This window comes from Botryllus schlosseri, chromosome 9 (genome assembly GCF_051294905.1).
Source record: "Botryllus schlosseri isolate E-star chromosome 9, Bs_hap1, whole genome shotgun sequence".
NCBI classification, from domain to species: Eukaryota; Metazoa; Chordata; class Ascidiacea; order Stolidobranchia; family Styelidae; genus Botryllus; species Botryllus schlosseri.
Window position 1 is genome coordinate 6808463 of NC_137244.1, and position 9347 is coordinate 6817809.

The 9347-nt window shown below is 42.2% G+C and overlaps 1 long non-coding RNA gene across 1 annotated transcript in view; it reads right to left on the reverse strand.

The window, feature by feature from the left end:
* Positions 1-9347, reverse strand: part of LOC145447143 (uncharacterized) — a 307246-nt gene that overhangs the window by 55384 nt on the left and 242515 nt on the right. The gene's annotated exons all lie outside the window — the stretch shown is intronic.

A 9347-nucleotide genomic window follows, 5' to 3' on the forward strand; every position in this document is an offset into this window, starting at 1 on the left:
TGGCACTGATACCACTTTTGCTTGGTAGATGCATCGTGATGGTGAATACACACTCTTCTTTGCCGGCGAACCCTCTTTAGTCTATTGCGTCAATGTTCAAGGTCCCGTAGAGACATTGGGAGCCGTGAATTGCGCCTCTTTATTTATGCATCAAGCCTAAAAGCTGTTTTGTTGCATAATATAAATCAATGTGCTTCTATCCTTGTAGCTGGTACAACTGGCATCAAGGGGTCTTACGAGAATATGAAAATTTTTATTTGAAATTCGTAATATAGTATTCAAACTATACTCAAACGTGTAAAATTTCCGTTGATTTTGAACTCATTAATAGGGTACTGGTTCAACGGTCTAGAACAGTGGTTCTTAACCTTTTTTCCTCCAACGCCCCCTTTCAGAAATTATCGTGCTCTAGCGCCCCCCACCCAATATTGTCCTCCTTTTTTAGGTTTTTGAAAATGTCCCCCTGTACAGCTTTTAGAGCTAAGATGGTGGATAGTTTCGAGTGAAAATGGGCATAAATGATGCTAACAGGAAATCGTGGTTCGAACGTAAGCGGCGACCTTTTTTTTCAGACAACCTACGGAAAATCTAGAAGAAAAACTGTATTTCGGGGTTGAGCCGGAGAGTTGACTTTTTTATTTTAGTCAACCAACCACACTTTCGTGGTAAATTTACCATTTTCCGGATTTTACTCCAGTATTGAAAGTCTGAAAAAGTGTCCTCCTTTCCCGATTCCAAAATACCCTACGTAACGTCAGTCCCCCTAAAAAACGATTGTCTTGGGCACCCATAGCGTGATGAAACAAACTTCTGGGGGCTTCGCCCCCAAGAACCCCTTCGCGTGATTTCGATGGTCAGCAAAGTTTCGCCCCAGGCGCCAAAATTTTCTAGAATGCATGAATGAATAGGTGGTAATTGCATATATATATGTCGCTATAAACTTTTTATCCTCTTAGCCCACGTAATCAGATCAGATTTACCAGTAGCGCTGAATAAGCTGTTATCTTGGAAAATGAAGGCTACGTAATTAATAATTAAACATACTCGGGCGTGCCCGTTGGTATAATTAGGCTACTTCATTACATGTTGTTATTTTGTTATCTCTTGTCTGCTATATAGTCAAAAGATATTGAAACGCATAAACGTATTAAAACTTGAATAAGCACACGATTAAAAATTGGTATTTCTTCACTAGCAAATAATTTTTCTCTGATGTATGTTATTTGGCCTGTGGGGTGCAGATCGCGACGACATGATAATTCGGCACGAGCGATTTAAGCACCTATGGACAATTACACTTATATACATCGAAAGTTACGGTCAACATAAAGGTAATCCTCTTCGGCTAAGGTTTCATCTTTTTGGAACACTTCTCGGAGTTCCATATTGGCCGGAACTTCATATGTCTTCGTGCATCGTGGCGTGGTAATGGCCGACGCCCAAATGGCAATTTTTATTTCTTCGTGTGGGAGTCGTCAAAACATGATGTGTAAATTATGTTCATTCACCGAAATAATTTAGGGCACCCTTCGAGCTCACCCCCTCCCCCCCCCCCGCTCGATTGGGGATTTGGGTTGCAGCAGTTTCGGTCCTGGTAAGAGGTCAAAGTTTAGTCGGTCTTTTCGGGACTTTAGTATGGTAAATATTTCCCGATTTTATCGCGCTCGAGGACCGCTCGACTATAATAAACCATTAAATAATTGCATGTGGTATATTCAGGGTCAAATCAAGGTTGTTATAACAACAATCGGGTACGGTCTCATACCCTGTGGTTCGAACCAGATGTCCACATCCCGAATTCACATCTGCGATTGGCAAAACGGGGAAATTAATGGTATTGGTACCTTACTGCTTTGTGTAACTATAAGTAAGTCAATTGAGAATGGGATGCATATGGAAGAATCTGTACGCGATGCGTCCATTTCTGGATTGCGATCGGCTAATATACGTCTTCGTCTTCTGGAACACGAGGAACTATCTTTGGATAAAGCGATTCAAGTTGCAGATACTATGGAGAAAGCAGAGTGCTTCTCCCGTTCCTATGAAACCTCCGCTACTGTGAATAGCGTGGCTCATATGGATTGCGCATCCGCACATATTGCTGCGAATAATGATGTAAGCGAGATCGCTAATATGAATAGCGTGGCCTGCGTGGATTGTACATCTACACACATTGCTTCGAATAATGATGCAAGTGAAGTCGCAGTAGTCCGTCGTCAACCGTCGAAATGTATATTTTGTGGTAACAGTCACGTTTTGGACCGTGCCCTATGCCCTGCTCGGTACGTGAGGTGTTTCAAGTGCCAGAAGCAAGGGCATTTCAGTAAAATGTGTAGATCTCAAGTTGCGAAAACTGCTGCTTCTGTCACTGAACCTCGCATCTCGACCATTCTGGCATCTAATGGCTGTTCGTCTCTGTCTAACACTACTGTCCCCGCTTACGTTCGTAAAGCAAAGTTGCGTGCCTTACTTGATTCCAGAGCTTTGGCGAATTACATGGATTCTAAGGTAGCTGCTGCGCTTGGTTTGAAAGGCAGAGGATTGCAAACCATGATCAAACTCGCTTCAGGACATTTCGCCGCCGAATTCAATGGTTTTGTTTGTGTTACTGTGGATTTGGGTAATCGAATATATAAGTCTGTTCGGTTCGACGTTCTCAACGATCTTTGTTGCGATTTGGTTCTAGGCCGTAATTTCTTCGAAAAGCATAAAAGAGTCGTTTTTGAATTCAGTGGCTATGGAGATATAGCCTAACCATAACCAATGGCAGAGCAAGTGGCGGTGGCATGGTCACGAATGAAAATGCTAACAGGAGCGCTTATACAGCAGCAGCAACCGAACCTTGTAATGTGATAGCTGCTAAAGTGGACGAGACGCCGTGTATTTTCCGGTTTGTAGATGGAAATGTGAAGCCCTTGGCTACAAAGTCCAGAAACTACCGTAATGACGACAAGGAGTTTATACGTGATGAAGTTTCGAAACTTGTTGATTCTGGAGTGATCGAACCTTCCTATCCACGTGGAGAGCTCAGGTCTTGGTGGTAAAGGACTCCAGACACAAGAGATTGATCGTTGATTACTCTCAGACAATCAACCGCTACACTCCGCTAGATGCCTATCCGCTTCCGAAGATTGAAAATGTTGTTAAATGAAGTAGCTCGGGGTAAATGGTACAGTGCGATCGATTTGAAGTCCGCTTACCACCAGGTACCTCTTGGAAGAAATGATAAGCCTTTTACTGCATTCGAAGCTTGTGGTCGTCTATATCAATTTTGCAGGCTCCCCTTTGGAGTCACTAATGGAGTTGCTGCGTTTCAACGCTTTATTGACCGATTTATAGAAAGCAACGGACTGAAAGGCACTGTCGCTTATCTAGACGACATTACCATTTATGGCGATACAAAGCAACAACATGATGGACGTTTGGAAGCTTTTGTAACCGCCCCAAAGGTTTGTGATCTTACTCTGAATGTTAACAAGTGCACTTTCTGTGTTAAGGAATTGTCCATTTTGGGACACCTCGTCGCTCATGACTCCATAAAGCCTGATCCTGCTCATATGAAGCCTCTGGTTGATTTACCTGCGCCTTGTGACGGAAAAAGTTTGAAACGTTGTCTGGGGATGTTTTCCTACTGCTCGAAGTGGATATCGAATTTTTCCGGTAAAATCGGTCCGTTATGTAAGAATGACTTGAAATTTCCGTTAAGCAGTGAAGCCTTGATGGCATTTCGGCAATTGCAGAACGATCTCCTGCGGTCAAGTCTCAGCTGTATACTGGAGGATGAAGAATTTACCATCGAGTGTGATGCTTCTGAATTCGCCATTGTTGCTATATACTCAGTCAAAGAGGAAGACCGGTAGCGTTTGCACATAGAACGTTGAACAAGCATAAGAAGAGGTACGCTGCCGTAGAAAAAGAAGCAGCTGCTATTATTGAGGCAGTACATAAGTGGTGATATTTACTTCATATAAAACCGTTCACTTTGATCACGGATCAAAAGGCACTGTCATTCATATTCGCGAAATCCCATCGCAGTAAGATAAAGAATACAAAATTGTCCTTGTGGAAACTCGAGTTGAGTGCATTCAAATACCACATCAAACATCGACCAGGTAAAGACAACGTAGCCGCCGATTCGATGTCGAGAGTTTGTGCCTTTACAGAATCGAGCTTACGGAGTATTCATGTAACTCTGTCTCGCCCCGGAGTGCGACGGATGATGCATTTCGTTCGAGCTAAATGTTTACCTTTTTCCACAGAAATAAAAAAGGAGTGCCGAGATTGCCCGGAATGTGCTGAAATTAAGCCCCGATTTTTCAGACCAGATGCATATACACTCGTCAAAGCAATTAGGGCATGGGGTCGCGTGAGTATAGATTTCAAGGGACCAGCCGCGGGGAAGCGACCTTACTTGCTTGTTGTAATCGACGAATTCAGTCGTTTTCCTTTCGTTTTCCCCTGCGCCGGTATGACGTCGCAGACTGTCATTAGCTGCTTATCGTCATTGTTCGCTTTGTTTGGACTACCTGGCTATGTGCATAGTGACAGGGGTAAGTATTTTCTGTCTAAAGATGTTCATGAGTTTTTGGTCAGAAAGGGTGTTGCGACCAGTCGTACCACTCCTTATCACCCTACGGGGAACAGTCAGTGTGAGCGGGCTAATCAGACTATATGAAAGTCAATTAAACTGTTACTCGCATCTCACAAATTGCCGGAGAGTGCTTGGGAAGTGGTGTTAGCAGATGCCTTGCACTCTATAAGGTCATTATTATGTAGGCTACTGCCACCGGAGTCACTCCGCATGAACGTTTCTTTTCATTTTGTCGTCGATCGATGCACGCTCAATCTATTCCAGATTGGATGATATCCAGCAAAGATGCACTCCTGAGGAAATTTGTCCGAAATAAAAGCGATCCTCTCTGGGAATATGTCGAGCTCATTGAAGTGAATCCAAAGTACGCCCTTGTAAAGCGCCAAGACGGTCGAGAAATTACGGTATCCGTGAAGACCTTGCTCCATGTCCTCCTCGTGAACAAACGGAAGCTTTGCGGTCGAAGTCTAGAACTGAGGAAGATCTCGACATTCCAGAAGTGAGCTTGAAAAAGTGGCTGAAGAATCGATGCAGTCAGTTGAGAAAGAACGCACGAACACCGATTCTCACGTAGGTCGCTCAGATGAAGTCGATGGCAATCCGATGCACGACGTATCTCTCCGTCGTTCTACTCGTATCCGTCGCCCTCCTGATAGATACGGAGATTGGGCCTGAATTGTGCGGTCATCTTGTTTGTCTGTAGCGTTTTAAAATTTGTCATTTGTAATGATTTATTTATATTGTATTTGTAACGATTTATTTATAGTGTATAGTCTTATTTTCAAGGAGGGGTGATTGTGGTGATTATTGTTTCCTCGTAATATCATGATTCGAGTTGATTACGTGGATGTTTCCCTGCTTAGATATCTGATGTCTTTGTGAATCGCGTTTAGTTGCTTGAGTCTTCGTTTAGTTAATAAAAACCAAACTTGCGTTGAGGTCGTAGTGCTTTTTCAGTACAGTACTGTACCCCGTTATTAATTTTGACATGAATGTATTTCAAACAAAGCAACTCATATTGCATAACGTTCATGTGAGGTTGTGGACCACAACACTATAGTATCATCCTTTATGATACGATGAAAAAATATTCTGACGATTTAATTTTGTAGCTCTCAAATACAAGTATACTTTGTTATTCCTTTCGGGCAAAAAGCTTCAAAGCATATTTTATGTACAGGGGGCTCTCACTCTCAGAAGTGATATACAGTGCCCCCTTCGATATGCACACGCTGTGAGCTGAAGAATATAATACCTAGTTCGAAACATTTTGTTGAAAATAACACTGGCAAGCGTAACGGTAGTGTTTCAACGGGAAATTGGCGAAATAAAAGTACGTGTAATTCATTTTATATGAATTGTAATTACCCACTACAGTTATCAAAACACATGCAGCAAACGTCGACGCGTAGAGCGACCAAAAATATCGAGATTTGACATGCTTTGTGGAATTTTAATTTGCTCTGAATACTCATTAATGATATGTCCTACAAGGCTACTACTACATCATCTACTTCGAAGCCATTTTTCTTCAGCGCCCCCCATATCGCCCCTGAGCGTTTCCGCCCCCTACATAATTACCAGCGCCCCTTGGGGGCGCTGGAGGCAAGGTTAAGAACCACTGGTCTAGAATTACACGTATCCGGACAATACCGAGAATGCTATTACCGAGAATGCTATTACCGAGAACGACAATACCGAGAATGGACATTACCGAGAATGGACAATACCGAGAATGGACATTACCGAGAATGGACAATACCGAGAATGGACATCACCGAGAATGGACAATTCCGAGAATACTGTTACCGAGAATGACTATTACCGAGAATGGACATTACTATTACCGAGAATGGCTATTACCGAGAATACTATTACCGAGAAAGCTATTACCGAGAATGTCTATTACCGAGAATGCTATTACCGAGAATGGCTATTACCGAGAATGGCTATTACCGAGAAAGCTATTACCGAGAATGTCTATTACCGAGAATACCATTACCGAGAATGACCATTACCGAGAATGGACATTACCGAGAATGCTATTACCGAGAATGACCATTACCGAGAATGGACATTACCGAGAATGCTATTACCGAGAATGACCACTACCATTCAAGTCGAAATACAAGCAATTACTATTAAGTAAATACAGTACATCCTCAAGATTACCGGACCACGACTGACCTATCGATCTCGCTTCCCATGACATGCCGCCCTATTCTTGTCGCTTTCTTTTTCTATACTGTATTCTTTACTTTCATTCAGTGTGCATGCCTCCTCTTTACTACGCCTAGGCTAAGGTGGACTTTCTGATTCCATTGACAAATCCAAGTCGCTTCGACATCTTCCTGTCTATTCATTGTATCGCATTTTTTGTGGTGTATTGAACTGATGAAATAGCTAATAAACCAATGATGATGATGATTAGGCGGAAGCGTCGTTCAGCTGCCAGTAGACGCTGACAATGGCATCGGTTACGCCCGTGCTTCTTACAGTAATGGTAGCGAAGGGTAAAAAAGTTGGTCGCTACTGCATTACACGCACGTAATATGGTACGTAATCTGTACGTAATGTGGTTATGGTCTATGGTTACTTTGGTCGTCTTCAAGTCCACTGTGTTCGGTACCATAGTCATATAGTGTCAGTCCCATCAAATATGTTACGATGATATGGTAATATACATTCTCGGTAATGTCCATTCTCGGTAATGTCCGTTCTCGGTAATAGCATTCTCGGTAATGTCCATTCTCGGTATTGTCCATTCTCGGTATTGTCCATTCTCGGTATTGTCCGTTCTCGGTAATGTCCGTTCTCGGTATTGTCCGTTCTCGGTAATGTCCATTCTCGGTAATAGCATTCTCGGTAATGTCATTCTCGGTAATGTCCATTCTCGGTATTGTCCGTTCTCGGTAATGTCCGTTCTCGGTAATGTCCATTCTCGGTAATAGCATTCTCGGTAATGTCCATTCTCGGTAATAGCATTCTCGGTAATGTCATTCTCGGTAATGTCCATTCTCGGTGATGTCCATTCTCGGTATTGTCCATTCTCGGTATTGTCCATTCTCGGTAATGTCCATTCTCGGTATTGTCCGTTCTCGGTAATGTCCATTCTCGGTAATAGCATTCTCGGTAATGTCCATCTCGGTAATAGCATTCTCGGTAATAGTAGGGAACCAGAATTACAAGGTATCCTTGTTTTATGTGTGAATGGGACAGTAGAAATCATTGAATTTAACGTAAGTGGCCGACGCGGGAAATTCTTACAACAGGCTTTAAATTGTTTCAGAGCCTGCTCTTATCGACAGATCTAATGCTGTATTTTCACAATTCTATATTAAACTGTATCTCATGAAAAAGTTTCTGAAGGCTCTGATCAAAGATTGAGCACGTTCTAAATACATTCAAGAAAGATTTCCTCGCTTGAGTTAAAACAATAGAGGGTGTATTCGCTGGACCTCAAATTAGAACACTCACCAAAACCCCTATATTTCTTATTAGGAAGGCGGATTTGGAAAACAATACATAACTCTCTTTCATTGAAGTTGCATCTAAAGTTCTTGGAAATACTAAGGATTCTGATTATCTGGAGGCTTTCAGTTCAAGATAATCAAACCTCGAATTTAATGAAGTAAGCTGAAAGCTTTGTAGGATGTGTTTCGTGTCATACACGGACCTAAACGGGCATAAACGCCCTTAATATACAGCCGTATTTGAGGAAAATTTCAATTCGATTTGTGCGAAAAATTTGGACGTGATGAGTGAATTCTGACGGCAAATTCGTAATCAGCATTGTCGAATTAGGTAAACTCAATTAATCATTCTAAAACAACAAAAAAAATGTTGAAAAATGTCGACCAGTGTTTAGCGTTAAAAATGCGTTTTTACATAAATTGTATTTATGCGAGCCGTGGCATATCACATTTTATACTTTTTGCCAGAAACAATTAATCTGCTCCAGCAACTCCTTGTTATTAAAAAGTGCTTCATGGATCTCACGACAGCTCAGGTCTAGGTTTACCTTTACTTGTAACTGGGATTTGACTGTCATTTCACTAAGTCTGCTCCTCTCCTTGGTCCACTTCGCCGAAACAAGAGACAACACTCTCTAACTTTAACACTAAACTACATGAAAGGAGTGACTTCTTGTGACTTTAATTGTTACGGCACCCTTTCCTATACATTGACTTTATTTTGAATCTGGGTTACGCATGCGAGGTACGTAGGTTGCGTAATCGCGGCATATTATTGAACAGGCTTCCATGTGAACGAATTTGCGGTTCTATTTTTACAGCCAGTGGTTTTAATCAGGGCTTTGGAGCAATCGTAAATTTTAAACTGCTCCAGCTCCGGAGCTCTTTTCTACGATGAATTAGCTCCGGAGCTCATTGGTGCCACTGCTCCGGGAACTATGGTTCGGTTGTAGCCGTCGCAAGGAACCATCGTTTTGTGGGTGTATGCAAAGTCCTGTGACTTGATAATTACTTCGTGTGGTCTGTCGATGACGTCATATCCGCAGGAGAACGAAATTTACTCCATGCCATTGCATGTACGAATTTACGGCTGTTCAAAAAAAAAACTTTTCCTTCAGATTTCATTGGCTACTTGACACTAGGACACTATGCTAACATGACTTGGACTTACTCCGTGGTGAATTGAAAATGACTTGGTTCGAATCAAAACTATAAAAGTGAGATTTGACTTGTGACTTGGTTAAAACCCTGCCTAAGCTTCCAGAGTAAGCGAGTAATCAACT